This window comes from Peromyscus californicus, unplaced genomic scaffold (genome assembly GCF_007827085.1).
Source record: "Peromyscus californicus insignis strain IS unplaced genomic scaffold, ASM782708v3 Scaffold_7__1_contigs__length_154581171, whole genome shotgun sequence".
Lineage (NCBI taxonomy): Eukaryota > Metazoa > Chordata > Mammalia > Rodentia > Cricetidae > Peromyscus > Peromyscus californicus.
In genome coordinates, this window is record NW_026294595.1 from 35836672 (window position 1) to 35857112 (window position 20441).

Sequence of the window (20441 nt, forward strand, 5' to 3'; positions counted from 1 at the left end):
GCTCAGGAACAGAAGATGCTGAAGCTCATTGGCCAGCCAGACTCAAGGCGCTTTAGGTTCAATGAGAGACCCTGTCTCAAAAAATAAAGGTAGCAAGTGATGGACAAAAGATACTCTATACTGACCTCTGGCTTACACACACACACACACACACACACACAACAACAACAACAACAACAACATTTAGAAAATGTGAGTCTGTTATTATTTCTGCATTATCAACCCATACTTTAAAAAAAAAATCAAAATCAATACTCGGTTGCAGGTGGTTGATCCTTTCTTTCCCAGATCTCTCGCCTTTTAACACTTGCTGTCTGCTCATTCGATCTCAGATTTCTAAAAGCAGTGAAAAGAAACTGGGTCCAGTTCAGCAGGGTTCACAGTACGCCTAGGCCTGTGTTTCTAATAACACCACTGCTCCGCAGTCTCGGGTCCCACTAGTACTCACTGAGACAAGGGGTTCTGCTTATGTTTATTTTTAAAGGATGCTGATGCTGTCCCTCCGGAAAGCCTCTGCAGGATGGCTCTCGTCTCCCTGAGAATTTGCTGCTGAACCTTCACAAGCAGCTCACAAGCATCACGGCCCTGGAAGATGACGACCCCTGAAGCCCTCGTAAGCAACAGCGGGCACCCCAGCATTACTTCCTATTTGAAGCCTTGTGCCATGCTCCTCTGGTGTATCCATGCTACGTGTCCGTCTGTCTGCCTCTCCCAGGCTGAGCTTTCCAAAAGCCTTTGGGTCAACATGCTCAGTGATAACACCCGAAAAAGAGTATCCCCCAAGTAAATTTAAAAAACAGTGCTGAGTCTGGGGGTGGTGCTCAGCGGCAGAGCACCCACTTCCGGTGAACAAGGCCCTGGATCCTTCCTCCGGCACAACGAGAGAGAAGCAGAGGACAGAAAGGTAAAAGGAAAAGAAAATGGAAAGGGACAGAGTGGGTGAAGAAACAAAGAGAAGGACAGGAAAACAGAGGGCAAGCGGCCACAGAATATGGGAGCATGCCCACAATCCCAACACTCTCGAGGCTGAAGCGGGAGGATGATAAACTGCCTGGGCCCAGGAAAAATCTGGAGGATTGGTCATTCAAGGTCCTAGACTCAAAAGAACTGGAGGCTAGCCTAGGCTACGGGAGATAATGTCTCAAACAACAATAACAAATAAATGGAAAACAAAAAGGGAGAAAAGACCATCCTATAAGAAAAGTCTGCTGATCTAGAGATAATGATTAGGACCCTCAGCAGCAGCAGAGTCTCTGTCACCTCGGAGGAGTCAAATCAAAACACGACAACATCTCTCTTGCTTTTTTCTCCCCGCAATATCCAAAAAATAAGATGAAACTCCCAAGCTTCTTGGGAAGTAAACCTAGATACCCGTCAGATTACCATTTAACATACCAAAAATCGACGGTCGCAGTGGGACACGAAGCACATCCACCTCCAAGTCCCCTGCATCCACTTCACCGAGAATCCTTCCCACAACGTGAAGTTTAAACCAACCTCTATGCAGAGCACCATGGCAGGCTCAAGGCAATCAGAGCTGTCAAAATCACCGGTGACGCGTCACGCTTGAAACAGCGTTCGAAATGTGTCAATAATTACAGTTAGACACTTGTACCAATCTAATGCCCTGGCACGATGTGAAATTAGAGCCAGCTTCTCCAAAGTGTAACTTCCCAGATCATAGTTTAATCCTCAAGTAGGCATAAAAGCCCTATAGAGATAGGTTATAAAGCCATCTCAGGAGGAGCAAAAGCCACAGTATTGTGAAGCGTCATTACAAGGAGGGTGACCACCATCAGTGCTACCGTATAGAGGTAACACAACGCTCTGGTGTTTACCCCACTCACTTGTGTTTAAAGACGGTCTCTTCACAATCACCAGGACCCACAGCACTGAGGTGGCTGCTGCCCCTGTGACAGTGAACTCCCTACTAGGTCCTTTCCCCCTTTACGTCACAGCTTCAGAACCAGAAATCTAAAAGGTACTAAGGAAAACCCAATCTATGCTCCAGAGCTGGCCATGATGGCAAACACCTCTAACCCCAGCACTGGTGGCAGAGGCAGGAAGATCCCTGCAAGTTCCAGGCCTGCTAAGACTACATAAAGAGACCCTATATCCCCCTAAAAATATATGATGTATCCATGAATATTCATCTAAAGTCATAGTTTTAGTGATTACATACGATTCAATTTTACGAATATAAATAAAACTTATTGTATATGGAAAGAGGTTTAGTAAATGCAAAAGAAAAAAAAGCAGTCAAGGGCTCAAAAATGTTCTAGAAAAAAGTTTATGCTAGCAATCCAAAAATTCCAAGTGGATCAAATGAAAAAAATCAATCCTAAAGGGGAAATCCAGTACAGAGAATAAACATGAATTTTATATCATGCTGTATGTGTTTAAAATTTTAGATATATCTAGTTTGGTAAGTGCAAAGGAGTCAGTGACATTATTAAACACATCGACTGTCCTAGTGATTAAACCCTACAGCTGTACTTCAGCCATGGAGCGCTTCCTGGTTTACACAGGCCCTGGGTTCTAGTCCCAGCACCACCAAGGAAAAGAAAGCGGACTAAATCCTTCAACAATACATCTTATTTCACCTTTTTCATCTTACAAAATGATCAAAAGCAGTCTCCTCTAGTCTGCTCCATAATCATGAATAAAATTCCGCTGTTTCTTATAGACTGTCCATCACCAGTCCATGGCTTTTTTTAAAAGCTATTAAAAATGAAAGTTTTTCCCTAAGTATAAAAATCCATTGTCTCTACTCGTGATCAATAATAAAAAGCTGACTATATGAGTTTCTTGGTCACTAAATGCTTACTTATCACTCACAATATTTTTTTTAAAAATTCAGCCATCAGCCATATAAGCTCTGCTTTTAACATAAAGCATAGGCAGACATGTTTTAAAACAATCAAAGTAAAGCTGTGGTTTGCAAGGCTTCCAAAGCCCACAGTTATTCACAGACTAGAACTTACATAGGGGAAAAAAAAAAATCACCAGACTCCATTTACTGGAAAGACCAAAAAAGAGAGACTAGAGAATTATTTAACGGTAGGAAGAACCAAGCCTCTGCCTTCCTTGACAGACAGGAAAGCACTGAAAATAAAATGACTTTCTCTGACCACATAGCCGGCTTTCAGCGAAAGCAGACAGGGTGGGTCCTTGGACCCTCCATTCTGGCCATGCATTGTGCTTCACAAACACAAACGAAAAGCCTGACTCATGCTGCAACTATATGAAATTTACAGAGCACATAGCAATCTTTTGTACTTAGTCCCATTTGTCTAGGAAAGGAATTAGTAAATCAAGCTATCCAGACACAGATGTTCAGTATACAGTGGTGCTCCCCACGCTCAAGGGGGTACGTTCCAAGACACCCAATGGGCACTTTCCATGGAGAGTACTGAAACCTACGCAAACTCCAGTTCTCTCCAGTACGTACATGCCTATGATAAAGTGCAATTTACAGACCACACAGAAGAAAAGATTAACACTAATAATAAAACAAAATAATTAAAATAATGCGGTATAATAAAAGTCATTTTAAATTTACAAACTTATTTCTGGAACTTTCCACGAAATATTTTCAGACCACAGTCGAGCACTGACGACTGAAAGCGGGAAGCAAAAACCATGGATAATGGGGGACTATTGCACACATAAACACAGTCAATGCAATACTGCATACATAAACAGTCACTGCAGTTCTGCATACATAAACTCAGTCACTGCAATACTACAATGCACAATGTTGTCCAGAGCAAAGTCACATAAATCACAGTACATAACCCAAGGCGTTCCAAAGCAGGAGGCTGGGCGAGAGATGTAGCGCAGAGATGTGCTCACCTGGCACACACTGGGTGAGCGAGGGTTCAATCCTCAGTACTGCAAGCCGAAAAAGGCAAATAAAATAAGCGGCTACTTTGTTCATACTAATGGAGGAAGCTTTCCAAGACTTGTTAAGTAAACAAACAAACAAACAAAACAAAAACAGGTACAGAATTGAAATGCGTACAAGGAACAACACACAGAGACACAAAAAACATTCCAAGTCAGATTGGTGGTGGACACCTGGAGTTCCTGCTACCTGGGAGGCTTGCGCAAAATGACTCCAAGCCATTCTGGGAACCCCCGGCAAGATTCTGTCTCCAATAAACAAGCCACCATTAAGATTTGACTGTAAATGTAATTGAATGTTATCACTGAGAGAATAGACAACTTGGGCTTTTTTTTTTTTTTCTTCTTTTGAGTCCTGGGGATTAAAGCTGGGGTCTTCCCTATGCTAGACAAGTACTCTTGAATTGAGCTGTGCTCCCCCCCCCCCAACAATTCCTCTGAATACCTTTCCTTTAATAAGGGAAAACAGGAGGTAGAGGTACAAAAAGTACTTTTTACTGGATTCTCCTTTCCTTCATGCTTTACATGCATTCCATTCACAACATAAACTACCAAAAACATAAGTATGACCCAAACCCAAGGAAACACGTCTATGTACAGGAACACCTGTAATGTGCACATGTGAGGTAAAGATATATGTAAGTTAAAAATAAAAAGGTTAACTTAATTTTTTTAAAATCAGAGTTGTATGTCCCAAAAGGAGTTGAGTGTCTATGAGAAGAAATAAATTCCTGAAAGATTTCCATGAGCAGCACCCACATCTGAGCCAGAGTCACCCCACCTGTTCATTAAAATGTCCAGATCTTTGGGGAGCAAAAGGCAGCTAAGTGGAGAAGACCCTGTAACGGAGGTGGGCCCAGCTAATTAAGAAACAGTAAACTGTAATCCCAGCACTCGGGAGGCAGAGGCAGGTGGATCTCTGTGAGTTCGAGGCCAGCCTGGACTGCCAAGTGAGTTCCAGGAAAGGCGCAAAGCTACACAGAGAAACCCTGTCTCCAAAAACCAAAAAAAAAAAAAGAAACAGTAAACTGGATGGAATCTGAAGCAAACAGAGCGGAGGTGGAGAGATGGATTCACCTGGATTTGTCAAAGGACATTCCATTCCTAGCTAGAAGCCAGAATAAAACCTCAGCAGACAGTCATTACCCTCTAGCACTTTTCCCCATCTTGGGACTCAATAAGCTCTTCTTCTATGACCTAAGATACAAAGATAAATAAATATTTTTAAATTAAAACTTGAAAGTCAGTTTCACCTAAGGAAAGCACACGTGTTAACATACAGGTGTCATCCATCAAAGACAGCAGCCACCTGCCTCTGAGTCTATGAAAAGATGCTTATCAGTTTCCCATGTTGCAAAGTGGAACTGTTGAGTTTATTCCTTCATTAGAATAAACATTTAATTCATCTGGGAGGCATGACACTTGACCCCAAAAAGTCAATAAGAAACTCTGAACTGTTTGCCCCCGGGGTTCATTTTGTGGTGGACACCTGGGGCCACTTCTCCCCATTCTCAAAAGGAACCGCCCCCACATTCATCCTCTCACCAAGCAGGGATACAGATCCAATCAAAATAAAAGCCAAAGCCCCAAGCCCTCACCTCCAGGATTCTAGTGCTAGATCCTTACCTTCTCACCGGGCTGAAGTAAAACCTCCACCATGCCCTTGCTCCACCAGCACCTCGACCCATTCCAAACAAGCTACTCTTGTTTACACTGTCTTTTAAGATCAACACCATTAGCCCAGCCATGCACTTTCCGTAAGCCAGATACTTTTACTCAGACCCCACCCTCCTTCCCATCACAAGTGAGTTATTCAACAAACTCTGTCTCCAACCCCAAACCAAAAACCTCTTCCATCTAGTATGACTGCTTCCTCCTGGCTTCTGGGAAATAAACCCTCACTACTAAACAAATCACCTAGAAGCTGACAGTTGGGGTCTCAGGCTCACACAGCTACAGGGACAGTGTCAAGGTGTTAGCAGTATTGTAGGTCACAAGAACAAATGGAAGTTGGGCTATTTTAATGGGAAATGTCCTCATTTTCAATAATGGTAATCTTTTAAGAAATGGTTAAAATACAGTAGCAACCACGACATGTCTCCGAGGCACACTAACCTGAGGATAACAGTTTCTACTTCTAGTTTTACCTGCAACAAAACTCATGGTGACCTGGATAGCCTGGGTTCAAGCTCAGATGCGTGACCTCAGGCCTGTCATGTGACCTGTGGGTTTCAGTCCCTCCTTCTGCAGAGTGGGGCTAGCAGAAGAAGGGATTTCAAGTGGCTTTAAGTTTTAAATGAGTTGACACAGTATGGCTTGCTTAAGGCCAGATTCCTTTTAGCTTCTGAAGACAGGGTTTCATGTATCCTAGGCTGGCATCAAACTCCCTATGTGGTTGAGGATGACTCGAACTTCTGGTCCTCCTCCACCTTTCAAGTGCTAAAATAAGTGCCAGATGTCAAACCCAGGATTTTTTTTTTTTGTACATGCTAGACAACACTATCAACTCTACCATATCCACAACCCAAGGCCTGCTTTCCATGCATTATCTTAGCCGTCAATCCAGCATCCCAGGAAACCACAAGGTACCACGTTACCCTTTCTTACTTATTTCTCTGGTTCTCACCCTGCATACTCCACACCGTCAAGGTACATTACAGGGACTGTACCTTGCTGTTTTCCCAAGTCCTGGACATTCTCCTGAGATACAGCATCTCAAGACATAAAACCCGATCCAGTGTTTGAAAATGTGTCCGGTCAACACCATATTCACCCTGGCTCCTACAGAAAACCTACTACCTCCTGTTGACTAACACCATTCCCTATTTTCGGAATCCTGTCCATCTCACAACTACACACATACCTGCCATGATGATAACATCAGAATGACACTTCTGTCTGAGGCTAGCCAAACAGCCACCTCCTTAATGGTGTTGGGTTGATCTTGTCTCTCTACACCTTCTGACCAAGATAGTCAGCACTCTGCTTCTTATAGTAGATGTGTAATTCCCCTCAAGAATTCCTTCACATCTGATTGGTTTTACTGAGTTTCAGGCTTAGCCCAAGTACAGGGAGACTTGAGGAACACTCAGTAAATGGAGGGCAAAGAGGCAAAAGAAGGAGCCAGAATGCAGGAAGATTTTCCTAATAAAGATAACGACCACGGGTGGAAGGTTTATGCCAGCAGTTAACCTCTCATTTTTTCACTTCTGAATAATACATGGAGTCATTGTTCAAACTTCATTCCCATGTTTCCGGTGTGAGCAGGTAGGTGCTCCTGCTTGCCTCTTAACAGAAAGCAACCATCTAATTCAAATATGACCTCCATAAACAGAGAGCCGAGGGCTCCTGCACAGTTCAAATTAATCAGTCCCATCTTCGATGCTGGTGGGGCTCAGCAAGGCCCACATTAGTCCTTTCCATCTGATTTGAAAAAAAGGCAAAAATTCTTGCACTAAGAAAAGAAATTGGTGGGAGAAGGATAGAAGTGGAGGCTTTCTGTAGAATGACTAAAATTCATGCCAAAAAAAAAAAAAAAAACTGACAAAATACTCATTCAGATTAGCAACTATTCAATAAACAAATTAAGGCTAATTTCCACAATACCTGGAACAGAACACTTTTTTTTTTTTCTAACTGCTGATTAGGAACCATTAGCAAGTTTTGAAATCAATTTAGTAGATAGAGATCAGAATTTTTAAATAAAAATTGAATAGAAATTAGAAAGCATTACAATATGGTCTAGTGAAACCTGTAATTCAACTTCATTTCTAATATGCATGTGTGTAAGTGTGTGTGTACTAGACCATAATGGAAAATGTCTCTCTGGGAGTCAAGAGTCTTTGGAAAACACTGACACTGAGCATTTATGTTTACCTAATGCTCCATCTCCAGAACGAGCTGCCCCACTTCTCTTGGACCACACTCGGAAGATGCTTCTTCCAGCCCCTGCTGCCCACAACGGCTCAGATTCTTCTCTTGGACCACACTCAGAAGATGCTTCTTCCAGCCCCTGCTGCCCACGACGGCTCAGATTCTTCCCGTTGGAAAACCACATGAAAAATACCATTGAGTCCACTTGTCCCTCACCATTTTTCTTCTTTGAAAAATGGATAACCAACCACCTGTCCCTTTTCTCCCTACTCACTATTCCTAGGCCTAACTGTCCTGTCTAAGTCCCTGGAACCAAGGAAAGAGACACAGTTCAAGTGCCCTGGCATTCTTGGTAACATCCACTGATAAACAGCATTATCTCCGGACAGTAGCTGACCACATGATACTTTCACTGAAAGAGCGGCAAGTGAGTAAGATTCAGAACCTGGGTATTCCAAAACACTTCTCAAGTTCTTTTCATCACACATTACCCACAGGCTGCACACTCCAAACAGTACAGTATCCCCTCTCCCATCCCAGCCTGAGCAGCATCAACCCCCCACACCTTCCTTTATTCCATCAGTCTATTTCTTACAAAACTCAAGGTTTTATAAGTTTATAAGGTTTATAAGTTTGTTATTTTCTCTGTGCTGTCCCCTTTTCTTAAATGACAAGAGTCCCTTTATATCCATAACATGCAGTTATCCATTGATTCTCTCAGAGTTAAAAAAAAAAATCACTGTTGCTAGAGAGAGACTCAGCAGTTAAGAGCATGCAGTGCTCTTACACAGGACCCAAGGTTGGTTCCCAGCATCCACATTAGACAGCCCACAACCACCTGTAATCCAGCTCCAAAGGATCTGATGCCCTCTTCTGGACTTCGAAGGCACCTGCACTCATGTGCACATACACACAATTAATAATTCTTCCATCAGCTAAACCTGGAGCAATCTTGTTTTTCAATGGCAGTCATGCTGCACTGTAACCACAAAAGGCCAAAACTGGCTTTCATGGGTCACCAAACTGCCCAGTCAATAAGTGTTCAGGCTGAACAGTTCCTTGTGGTTATGTTCACCAAATTCAGCCCTTAAAATGTGGTAAAAAGGAGTTTACTTTGGACACTACACATTTCCCAAAAACGTTGTCCACATTCTTTTCATTGCCCTTTTTTTTTTAAGACAGGGTTTCTCTGTATAGCCCTGGCTGTCCTGGAACTCACTCTGTAGACCAGGTTGGCCTCAAACTCAGAGATCTACCTGCCTCTGCCTCCCAAGTGCTGGGATTAAAGGTGTGTGCCACCACCACCTGGCTTATCCACATTTTTTCACCTCTGACATAAGCATTGACTAGTATTCTGTTTTTACTGTCCATTCTTTAGGAAGGCACACTTGCCACAAGAGAAAATCAGAACAAAGGGCTCAAATTAACCAAGCATTTGAGCCCCACGTTAATGCAGGATTCTTTGCTATGATGGAAACAAAAAAATGAGTCAAAATATTCTTCCCCAAAATAAAAGTGTCTCCCTGCCAGGCGGTGGTGGCGCACAACTTTAATCCCAGCACTCGGGAGGCAGAGCCAGGCAAATCTCTGTGAGTTTGAGGCCAGCCTGGTCTACAGAGTGAGAGATCCAGGACAGGCACCAAAACTACACAGAGAAACCTTGTCTCGAAAAACAAAAAAAAAAAAAGAAAAAGAAAAAAATTAAAAATAAATAAACATTTGCTGAATTAACTACGTACAAGCTGCAGCCAAGTGTAAAAAGGGGGGAATTGGCCATAGAGCACATTATCAGAAGTGAGGCACTGGGTTTAATTATCAGCACAGAGATAAAAACAGGGGTACCAAACGCAGTTTCTTCCTCTAGTATGTCTTCCACCTGTTTCCCATCCATGCTTAGGGACCTGGTATCAAGTTTGTTATCTTCTCTGTGCTGTCCCCTTTTCTTAAATGACAGAGTCCCTTTACATCCATAACATGCAGTCAACCATTCATTCTCTCAGAATTAAAAAAAAAAAAAATCACTGTTGCTAGAGAGAGACTCAGCAGTTAAAAGCACATAGTGCTCTTATACAAGACCCAAGGTTGGTTCCCAGCATCCACATTAGACAGCCCACAACCATCTGTAATCCAGCTCCAGAGGATCTGATGCCCTCTTCTGGACTTTGAAGGCACCTGCACTCATGTGCACATACACACAGCCATACACACAAACTCACAAATACATAAGTAAAACTAAAATAATTCTTTAAAATTTATCCAAAAAAAAGTGTTAGTTTTATGGTCTAGTACTGGGTTAGATATACAAGGTACGCAAAAGATAAGTAAGACACAGTTCTTGCCTTCAGAGCAGCCAGTGAGACAACTGAAAAGGTTTGAAGTCAGTGAAAGGAAATGAACCACATGGAAAGAATAAAAGGAAAGATGAATGACTGTCTGTCAGCTCTATATCTTGAAGAGATGAATCGAGGCTCAAGAGGAGGAGTGGAGCTGATACAATGGTAGAAGATGATAGGGCTGAGCAAAGCAGACCCATTCTCCCTTGCAATGAGATTTCTCTGACCCCTGAGGGGGTCTGGCTTTCCCCAAAGAAAGGGAAAAGTGAGAGAGGGCCAGATCAGTCAAGGTCGGGCCTTAGAGTGGGTGGAGAGCTGGCCTCTGAGACCCATCAGGACATCGGTGCTATGGCCGCTGACTTCACCCCATGCCCCCAAATAACCTTCAGCTACTACATGTATCGCCACAGAACTTAGAAAAAGAGAAATCTGAAATGACTTTCCCAGTCACTGAAATAAAGGCCAAACACCCAGAGTAAACAGTGAAGCAACCCCTAATGGGCAAAGTGGAATGTTGGTCTGAGACCGAAAACCCCAAAGTCAAACAATGAAGCCGTGGAAACTTTGGCAAACAAAGCTCTCAGGATCGGAGAAGATACTCACAAACAAGCTCAGATTCCCACCCCTGCCTGGGAGAGTGGTTGTGAGTATTAGGGGAGGGTAGATGTGCTCATTTTTATCAGGGAAGCTGTTTTCTTCTCCCTGCCCCTACCCCTAGTTCAAGCAGGGGCTTGAACCACTAGGCTACATCCGCTGCCTCCCTTTTTCTTTTTTTCCTGGTGGGTCTCTTATTAGTTAGTTTGAGGGGGGCGCAAAACCACCTTCCATCTCAACTAAAAGCCAGGGTGCACCAACCGAACCAATTCCAGGAAGCCATTTCCAACAGAGTCTTCAATTATACTGTCCTTTGCAACAGATAAATCCTAGTTTGGGGCTTCTGACTCTTTGTGTGTGTGTGTGTGTGTGTGTGTGTGTGTGTGTGTGTGTGTGTGTGTGTGTGTGTGTATCGGTGTTTTGCCATGGGTGTTGGGTCCCCTGGAACTAGAGTTACAGACAGTTGTGAGCTGCCATGTGGATGCTGGGAATTGAACCCAGGTCCTCTGGAAGAGCAGTTAGTGCTCTTAATTGCTGAGCCATCTCTCCAGTCCCCGGGGTTTCTGATTCATAAACTAGCAGGACAAGCACATGCAGTCTATCACCAATGGCTTTTTTAAAAAAGAGGTCAATCTTCACTTTGGATCTTCTGAGCTAGAACAGGGAGAGGGAGGGAAAAAAACACCAAGTCTTCATTCCAAAAGATCAAAGAAGGCATTCTGTACCAGGAAACCTAATTTCAAATCCTCATTTCCAGGAATAAAGACACAGTGCCCAAAACTTGCTTGGGAAAACAACACAGGAGACTGTGGATTCCAATTAAAATCTCGGATGGCTTCGCTTCCCAGCCTTCCCAGCTTAACGTTGTTAACACTTTACCCAGGCACTGCTCTAACTTAAAAGCACCTCCAGTCCTGAGTGGTCACTTCACCGCCGCATTAAAAACACAAAAGCGCGTAAATGCTTTGTGACTGCACCCTATGCCCCATCCCGGCGACTAGATATACAAAACAAGGTGACACTGAAGGGTGCCAGCTGCCGAACAGCCATGCCTCTCAGGAGAAACCCCAGCAAAGCCCAAGCTGTCCCTGCACTCATGAGATGGGGAATGAGGGTGTGAGGAGCAGAAAACAGAGAAGGGGCAATATCTCAGCCATACTCAGTGCATCAGCTTTAAAGTGATTATCCATGGTTTGGTCAACCAAGCCAATAGTAAAGGTGTCTCCTTCATGCAAGGCAGCAAGTTATGGGCTACAGTCAGCAAAGTGCAGTGAAATATCCCCCCAAGTAATCATTATGCTAATTACTATGTTTAATTTTCTTCATCATTTCATAGAAAAAAAAAACTGTATCACGTATGTAGCTTATAAAGTGTAAAACTAAAATCAGCACCCATGACCTCAATACCTAATCAAAAAATCTGAATGTCACCAATAGTGTGACCTTCTTCGTCCTTACCCCAGGTCCCTGCAGCACACACATACCAGATAGTAACTATCCTGCACTTGAGGGTTAGGTATAAATAAGATTCTATCTTCATGATAGCCTTGTTTTTTAACCAATAAGATGCTGATTCTTAAAAGATGGTGTTTTTAAATCACTGGATTTTTTTCTTTTAAGAAAAATATTAAAAGGGGCTGGAGAGATGGCTTAGAGGTTAAGAGCACAGGCTGATCTTCCAGAGGACCCAGGTTCAATTCCCAGCATCTACATGGCAGCTAGCAAGAGTCTATAACTCCAGTTCCAGGGGATTCAACACCCTCTTCTGGCCTGCACAGACACTGCATGAGGTATACAGACATACATGCAGGTCAAACACCCATAAACATAAAATAAAAATAAATAACAGAAGAAGCACAGCATGCAATAATTAAAGGTAAGTGAGACTGAGCTACTGCAAACAAGTTTGGAGGCGATCACTGGCAACAACAGCCTGAGACCTGTGTTCTGAAGCCTAAGTCAAATACTAACTCCACAGCCTTAATCTGCTGAGTCTCAGTTTCCTACCGGAGAAGAGCACGTGTTAAAGCGTGCAACGTGTTCACGAGGAGGCGGGCATGCTGCGTGGCTCATACTCAGTACATCCAATCATCCTATCACTACCTGAACACATCAAAGGGTTTGGCCCCCACGGAGGCTTTTCTTCTCCACAATTCCTAATGAGCTGGACATGAGATTTGATCACACGCAAATGAATCACGATACAAGGAGCCAAGGAGCCAAGCGAGCCACAGAGGAGCGATCAGGTCCCAGCATTGATTCCTTCTTTACTTTGTGACCTTGGAGAGTAAGATCATTTTTCAAATCCATTTCGGTCCTGTCACTGCCTCGGCTCTGCTGAGTACTCCATCCAACCTTAAGGAATACCTAGAAGCCTATCATGACCAAGTCCACAGTCCAACCTTGGGAAGACAAGAAGTTTGAGTAAGAGATCCTCTATTTACCAATTCAGTCACTGTCACCCGTTCCCCGTTGCATGAGTACAGGAAGAAAACTTGGTAAATTACCAGTTTGGAGGGGAGGGCACTCATTACAATGCTATTAATCAAATTAAGTTCCTCACTCCTGAAACGCATTACATTCCTGAATATGGCATTTTAACTCCGCATCCTTAATATTCTCCGTAATTACTTAGCAATTACAAGAAATTTATTCAGATTCAAGTGATCACTCTAGTCCAACGTGCAAAAGTTGTTAAGACTATTATCTCACTCAAGTTTGATCTAAAACCACTCTCTGTTTCAAGCAAAACTCAGCAACACAGTTGCAGAGAGAACACAAAGGCGGTGCATGCCCATGCCGGTCCTTGATCTCTGCCGTCTAGCCAGGGTTTATCTCACCATCACTCATCACCTTTGAGGGTTCACATATACCACGGCAGCAGAGATGCTACGACCCATTACAAAATGACAGCAACCCAAGGCTCACACACAGCTCAGCCTCAGAACACCTCCATCCATCAACCCCAGGACAGAAAACAAAAGTAACCAAATCACAAAACAAGGGATGTGATCGTAGGATGGTAATCCAGATCCTATCCAGACTTAAAATAACCTTGTGACCGCACTGTCTCCATGAGTGACATGGGTGAGGCCTGGGTTTCATACTTAAGCAGTGTGCCAACTGTAGAGCTGCGTGGAAAGGCAGTGTCTGAGGTCAGCACAAGTCTAGTGTCTGCCGCCTGCCCAAGCCTGGGCCCCTGGCCAGCAACCCACCTCCAGTGACTAGTGCCAGGACATACTATAGTGTTTCCATTTAAGGCCCGCCACTTGGATCAGCCCATCTCTGAAGTTTCTTTAACACCACCTTTCCAGGAAGAATTTTTTGGGGAAAAGGGAGGTGGTGTCTATTTTTTACCACCGCCTTCCTTGGGCTGTCAGAGCAGTCTGCCTCTCAGGAACAGGTTTCTTTAAAATCACTGGGTTATGTCTCCATTTGGGGATTTTTTTCCCCAAAAATTATATACCTATGCAAACATAAATACATATATATGCAATTTCATTAAACATGTATGGGACCAGAGACGTTTCCCATCATCTCACACCATTCACAAAAACCGCAAAGAAGAAAAGCCAATAAAGGGAACAAATCCACTGCATTACAGTCTGCCTCTCTCCAAACACCAAATTAATGACAACTTTTTACCAACTCTTTTCTTCTGCTACAAAATGGATGGGTTCCCCCACACACACCCCCAAGTAGCTTCCTCCACGGCTCTTCTGCCATCCTAAGGTTGTTCAGAACTTCAGGGGTAAAGGGAGGTAGGCAAGGCTGGGAGATGTATCTGGCACAAACTGGACAGAGCCAAGCCAGTCTCTGAACCAGACGGAAGTTCATGCATGCAGTGGCCCCAGAGGCCCACAATTCTCCCCCAGAGCGCCCAAGGTTCTAGCCTCGCTGTTTTGGTTAGTGTTGAAGGAAGGGTTTTAAACTTGGCAAAGTACCGTGCAACATCTGTAACCACATCTGCCTTCTGGGGATCGGAAGATGAATCCCACATTCCTGGCTTTGAAGCTTTTTGAAACTGCAGCTAGGAAGGACAGAGGGAGGGAGGGAGTTGAACAGAGTTTATTGGCTGTCTCTCCAGCAGAAAATTCCTCTTGGAAGGGATGGATATTTTGAGGGTGGGGGTGACTCGCCAATCTCTTTAGTCTGCCAAGCTCAGCTTGGAAGGTGAGCCCGGGGCCGGGAGGCCAGATCGATTTATAAGTCCGAGGAGCACACCCTGCAGGAGTTCACCCTACGCACACCCGAGCCCCCCAGCTCCAAGCCTCTGCCCTCCCCGGATCCCACCCGCAGCCGAGGCCCTAAGCAAGACAGTTTCGTTCCGCCGCGGCTTCCCCCTGTCGAGAGGGCACGCAGCTTGCCGGAGAAAGAATGAAAGCGAGGGGGAGGCACCGAGACGCCCACCCTCCACCCCCGATCCCGGCTTCGCCTCCGGCTAGGTTCCCTCCTCCTTCGGTTCTCCCGGTTCCGGCGGCGCGGCCGGCGACCTGTCCTCACCTCTGGTCCAGCGGCGGCCGGGTGCTGAACCCGGGGAGGCGGAGAACGCGAGGCGGCGGGGCGCTGCAGGGCGGCGCGGGAGGCGCGGGGCGGGGCGGGGCGCTGCAGCCGGCGAGGAGCCCGGAACTCCGCGGGCCGCGGGCGGGCGGGTGGCCCCGGCGGCGGCGGAGCGCAGCGCGGCGCGGCACGGGGCGGGAGGCAGGCGGCCACGGAGCCGGGGCGCAGGCTGGCGGCAGGCACCGGGCTGGAGCCGGGAAGACGACTGGCGCGGGGCGGGAGGCGGAGGGCGGGGAGGAGGGCGGAGGAAACTTGCGGCGACGCGGGGCTCGGCCGGGGGCGGCGGGGAGCCGGCGGCGGCAAAGTTCCCCCAGCGCTTGGGGGCGGCGGCGGCGGCGGCGGCGACCGGGAGCTGGAGCGGGAGGAGCGGGAGGAGGAGGAGGAGGAAGTGGCTGCGGAGCGCTCGGCCAATGAGTGTCTGGAGCTGTGATTAACCAGGCAGCAACACATCATTTCCTCCCGGCGCGGATCCAGGGAGCCGGGAGGGAGAGGGCCGGCGGCGGGGCGGGGCGCTCCTCGCGCCCCCTGCAGGCGCCCGGCCCCGGGGAGCCCGCCAGCCTAGCCGCGCCCGCTCGCCGCCCCGACCCCCCGACCCCTCGGGCCGCCCGGGCTGAGGGCGGCTACGAGCTGGGCTGGCGGGACGCGGGGGGAGGAGCGCGGCGCGGCGCGGGGAGCGGCCAGGTAGGCGCGGGCGGGGCCGTCTGGACAGCTCCCGGGGCGCGGGGCGGGCGAGCGGCAGGCAGCCTGGCCGGGGACTGCGGGGGCTCCTGCACTCATCTCCAACCCTGCGCGTCTGGCAGAGGGGTGGATGTTCAATGCTCCGCCTTGGCCAGGCCATCGCTGCTGTCCTGCCTGCTGATCCCCTTCCCTTTCCACTCTGCTCATTTCCTCGCAGGGTCTGGGGTTATGCAAGCGTTTGCCATTTTCGCAGTCTGCTTCCTTGGTAATAAAAATAAGCAAGTCGGAGGGGGAAGGGGGCTTCTGCAATAATCCCACCCGCCCTGTCCTAGGCGCCATGGGAGCTTACAGTAGGAAGGAAGGAACATTCCCCGCCGCAGAGAGGCTGACAACCTCGGTCCTTAGATACACAAAAACACCCCAGTGTGCTAATATTATCCGGAGCATCAAAAAAAAAAAAGGCATGCAAGGATCAAATTTTGCATGGTGCCCGCTTAGTGTGTGGAAGCACCAAGCCGTTTTCTCTGCCCTTTAGAAGCTTATAATGTACAATCCTATCACACAGCAAAGTAAAATCGTGACACCAATAAATGGGAAACCCATAAAGTATTTTTTATCCCTACAGGTCCCTTCATGCAGAGGGCATTTTCTGGGTCGCTGGCTGCAGCACTGCACAAGGTTGCAAAGGAGATGGAAGATCTGGCCTCTGCAGGAGTTTGCAGTGGAGCTAGCCACACAGGCATATGTACAAGGAGCAGCTAGAAAATAGCCTCCAGGTGTTGTATAAGCAAAAAGACAAGAAGCTTGGTGGTTCTTTTGTGTTTGGATGTTCATTGGAAGGGCCTTGTAGTTATATTTGGTGGAGATCAGTAGAGGAAACTCCAGGTCAGATCAAGGCGATAGTACCAAACCGTACCCCTGCTCAATGAAACCATACAACAGAGCCCTTGGTGACACTTACTGAAGTATCAGCCTTTGCTGCTCACTGTTTTTGACCTTGGACACACGTTTAACCTAAGAGGGGAAAATGGCAGGCCGTCTTGCGAGGCTGTGGTGCAGCTTCCTCTTCAAGCTGTTGTATGCTTACAGCCCTCCAAATGTTTACAGTCCCCTCCATGAGGTCAGGCACCAGGTTTGATTGTGTTTGCCATATATATCGTCATGCCTGGTGGGGTTATCTGTGTCAATGTTTAATAAAGGCTTGCCAAAAGGTAGATAGGTGAATTGAGGAGGCTTGACCTACTTTGGATAGCTACTGTCCTATGTGTTCTTACTGTGGCTAGCTCAGTGCAGAACCTTCGGACAGCTCTCCTGTGACTACCTGATGTTCTAAGAGGCTATTTGGGAGGACTCCGTGTAGTACCTGTGGCCTTGTACTGTGCTTTGTGTGTGCATGCATATGTGTAAAATAAGAGGACAGACTGGGATACAGCTTTTCACACAAGTCCTGTGCACATAGGGTGCAGACCTCTGGCTTAGAAACCTTATTCCAGGATTTCTCAACTTTGGCACTATTGGTACTTTGAGCTGGATAATTGATTTGCCATTCTGCATGTTGAAATATATTTAGCAGTATCCTTGACTGCTACTCACTAGATTCCATAGGACAACTCTCCCATCACAATAGTGACAACCAGATGTCTCTGGAGTACAAAATTGTCCTGTTGAGAATCACTACCTCCACCCCAGAAGCCAACCCACTGATTTAACCCTGGTGGAAAAAAAAAATCACACCCTTAAAGTAACTTGGAGGAAATACATCTTCTGTCAGTCTAAGCTTCTCCAATCTCAGTCATATGTTTCAGGGAGCCTGACTCCTCTTAATTAACTGCCTGCTGCATTGTGAATTGGCATCTCCTCTGTTTTCTGCATATCCTCCTCCTTTACGCCCAGATCAACATGTTCATTTCTAAAAGTCAACAGATTTCAAGAACTATTAGGAAATAGGGTCTTAAGCAACCTAAGAGTCCTGTATGCTATTTTTCTGTAAAATGTGGGGGATTTATTCCATAAGATTTTGCAGACAGCTTCACTTTTATAGTTAAGCTTTTAATCCGACAAATAATAACCACATCCTTTCTACACCCGGAGTTGTTAGGAATACATGCCAGAAATTGTAATGTTTTTAATTTTTTTCATTTAAAATATTTAGATATCTGAATTGAATCGTTTGTGTCTTGAAGCCATTTTCTGTTGGTTCCAGAGTTTACATTTTATGATGGGATAAAAGAACATGTTTTATTTAAATGCATCAAGCAGACATCAGTGTTGTTAGGCTTACCAACTTCCCAAAACAAATTCTCTCAAATAGTATTGGCAACATGCTCTGGGACTGGGAGTGTTGGGAAAGATCCTGATAGTGTGCTGCAGCTCAACTTCTAAAAGATTCTAGAAGAAAAATAAAGGCTAATGGTTGAAGCAATGGACAGATTCTGATAGTCTGTTCAATCAGTGGTGGGTATATTAAGTCCTGAAAGACAGCTAAAAAGAAAAGCAAACAAAAAACACTTCCTCCTTTTAGGCAATGGTATGATGTTTGTGATGGGAATAGACATTTCTGCTCAACAAAATGTTATCATTAAAGAAAGTGATTTTAAGTGTTTTAAGTGGGTTTATAATTTGCCCAGGTTTCCTTTGGTTCCATAGGCACATGATGGTCACAAATATATGCAGATTAGCTGATATCCAGGCTAGTAACTATTCCCACTTAAGTTGAGCACTGGGATCTCTGGGTGAGCATTCACACGGCCTAGAGAAAGAGGGTTGAGGGTTCTGTGTGGTTTACAGTGAAATGAGTCTCTAGCTTCTGTTGTCAGACATGAATAAGGGCATTTGCTCTTCTGCCCCAACCCCAAGTTCTAATCCAGGATATCTGTGTCTTTGCTGTAAGTACAATGTTTGAAAAGAAAGTCATATTAAAAATTAATTAGTATCCTGCATATTCTGCGTCACAGCCATTTTGTTATGTACCTCTAATGGCTGTGACATCTTAATAAAAATAGTATAATTGGCAGTCCATAGGCATTTTCTTGCCTTTTAAAGGTGTCTGTACATCTTTCAAGTGTGAGGAAAAACTGACCCAGTTCATCATAACTATTTTTGGAGAATGATGAACTAAAAGGCCTTGAGATATGAAATTTAGTCTTAATGTAGTGACCAAAAAAAAAAAAAACCACAAAACTAATACTATGATCTAAGGATGGAAATTACTTCATCATAATAGTGGGAGAGAGAAGAGAAACTCAAGGTAAAATGACCACTAAAAATGGCAGACTTAGCACCTTTCTTCCCAAATGGAAACAGTGAAAATAGTCAAGAACATTGTGCTATGGGATGGTCTGTATGTCAAGTGTGTTGCTGATTGGTCAATAAATAAATCACTGATTGACCGGTGGCCAGGCAGGAAGTATAGGCGGGACAAGAAAGAGAATTCTGGGAAGTGTCAGAGAGACACTGCCAGCCGCCACCAGGACAAGCAGCATGTGAAGATGCTGGTAAGCCACGAGCCAGGTGGCAAGGTATAGATTTATAGAAATGGATTAGTTTAAGCTATAAGAACAGTTAGCAAGAAGCCTGCCACGGCCATACAATTTGTAACCAATATAAGTCTCTGTGTTTACTTGGTTGGGTCTGAATGGCTGTGGGACTGGCAGGTGAGAGAGATTTGTCCTGACTGTGGGCCTGGCAGGAAAACTCTAGCTACAACATTGGTTTGTTTTTTTGTCTGTTTGTTTGCTTGTTTAAATTTTCCAGGTATACCTGTGACTTATTACTTGTTTATTTCATATGAGAATTTATTGGCCAGCTACTGTACTCAGTGAAGTGTGGGTACCACACAAGACATCCAGAGGCTGTCCATTGTTCAAACTGGACATTGATATAGTCAGTCCCTCCTGACACACCTGTGTATAACTTGAGGCCAACTGTGGTAAAAAGTGTTGCAAAGTCTTGGGGGAAAGATTGTTTATGAAACCATGTTGAGGCACTTTGGAAAAATTCTGTTAATGTCCGCTCACATCAGTTCTGAACTATTTATACAAGGAATATATAGACAGTGTGTGTGTGTGTGTGTGTGTGTGTGTGTGTGTGTGTGTGTGTGTGTTGGGGGGAGGTTGGTCTAGAACTTCAGAGCTCAAGGGACCCACCACCTCAGCCTTTTTCCCAGTCACTTTTTTTTTTTTTTTTTTGGTTTTTCGAGACAGGGTTTCTCTGTGTAGCTTTGCGCCTTTCCTGGAACTCGCTTTGGAGACCAGGCTGGCCTCGAACTCACAGAGATCCGCCTGGCTCTGCCTCCCGAGTGCTGGGATTAAAGGCGTGCGCCACCACCGCCCGGCTTCCCAGTCACTTTTACTATAGATGCATAGCACCACCAAGATAAGAGTTAAATTGTTTTAAATCATGAATTAATTGAAAGAGGAGTAAATAAATTCTTATTTTTAGAAAGAAAATTACTTTCTAAATAGAAAACAGAATAAATGATAATTGATTTGAATTGAC

General features: G+C 45.3%; 1 protein-coding gene and 1 long non-coding RNA gene across 3 annotated transcripts in view; one reads left to right on the plus strand and one right to left on the minus strand.

Moving 5' to 3' along the window:
• Acvr1 (activin A receptor type 1) overlaps positions 1-15341 on the minus strand; it is a 123026-nt gene extending 107685 nt beyond the window's left edge. The window contains exon 1 of one of the 2 annotated variants that reach the window (XM_052724249.1): positions 15210-15341. The gene's annotated coding sequence lies outside the window, so the exon portion shown is untranslated. Of the gene's footprint in view, positions 1-14650; positions 14674-15209 lie in introns of those variants that run through there. The other variant, XM_052724250.1, reaches the window with a different exon arrangement.
• A 43-nt stretch (positions 15342-15384) lies between these two features.
• LOC128101676 (uncharacterized) lies at positions 15385-19131 on the plus strand. Its single transcript, XR_008215163.1, has 2 exons — positions 15385-15947; positions 16570-19131. It is a non-coding gene; the product is annotated as an uncharacterized LOC128101676 (long non-coding RNA).
• Positions 19132-20441: the final 1310 nt, after the last annotated feature.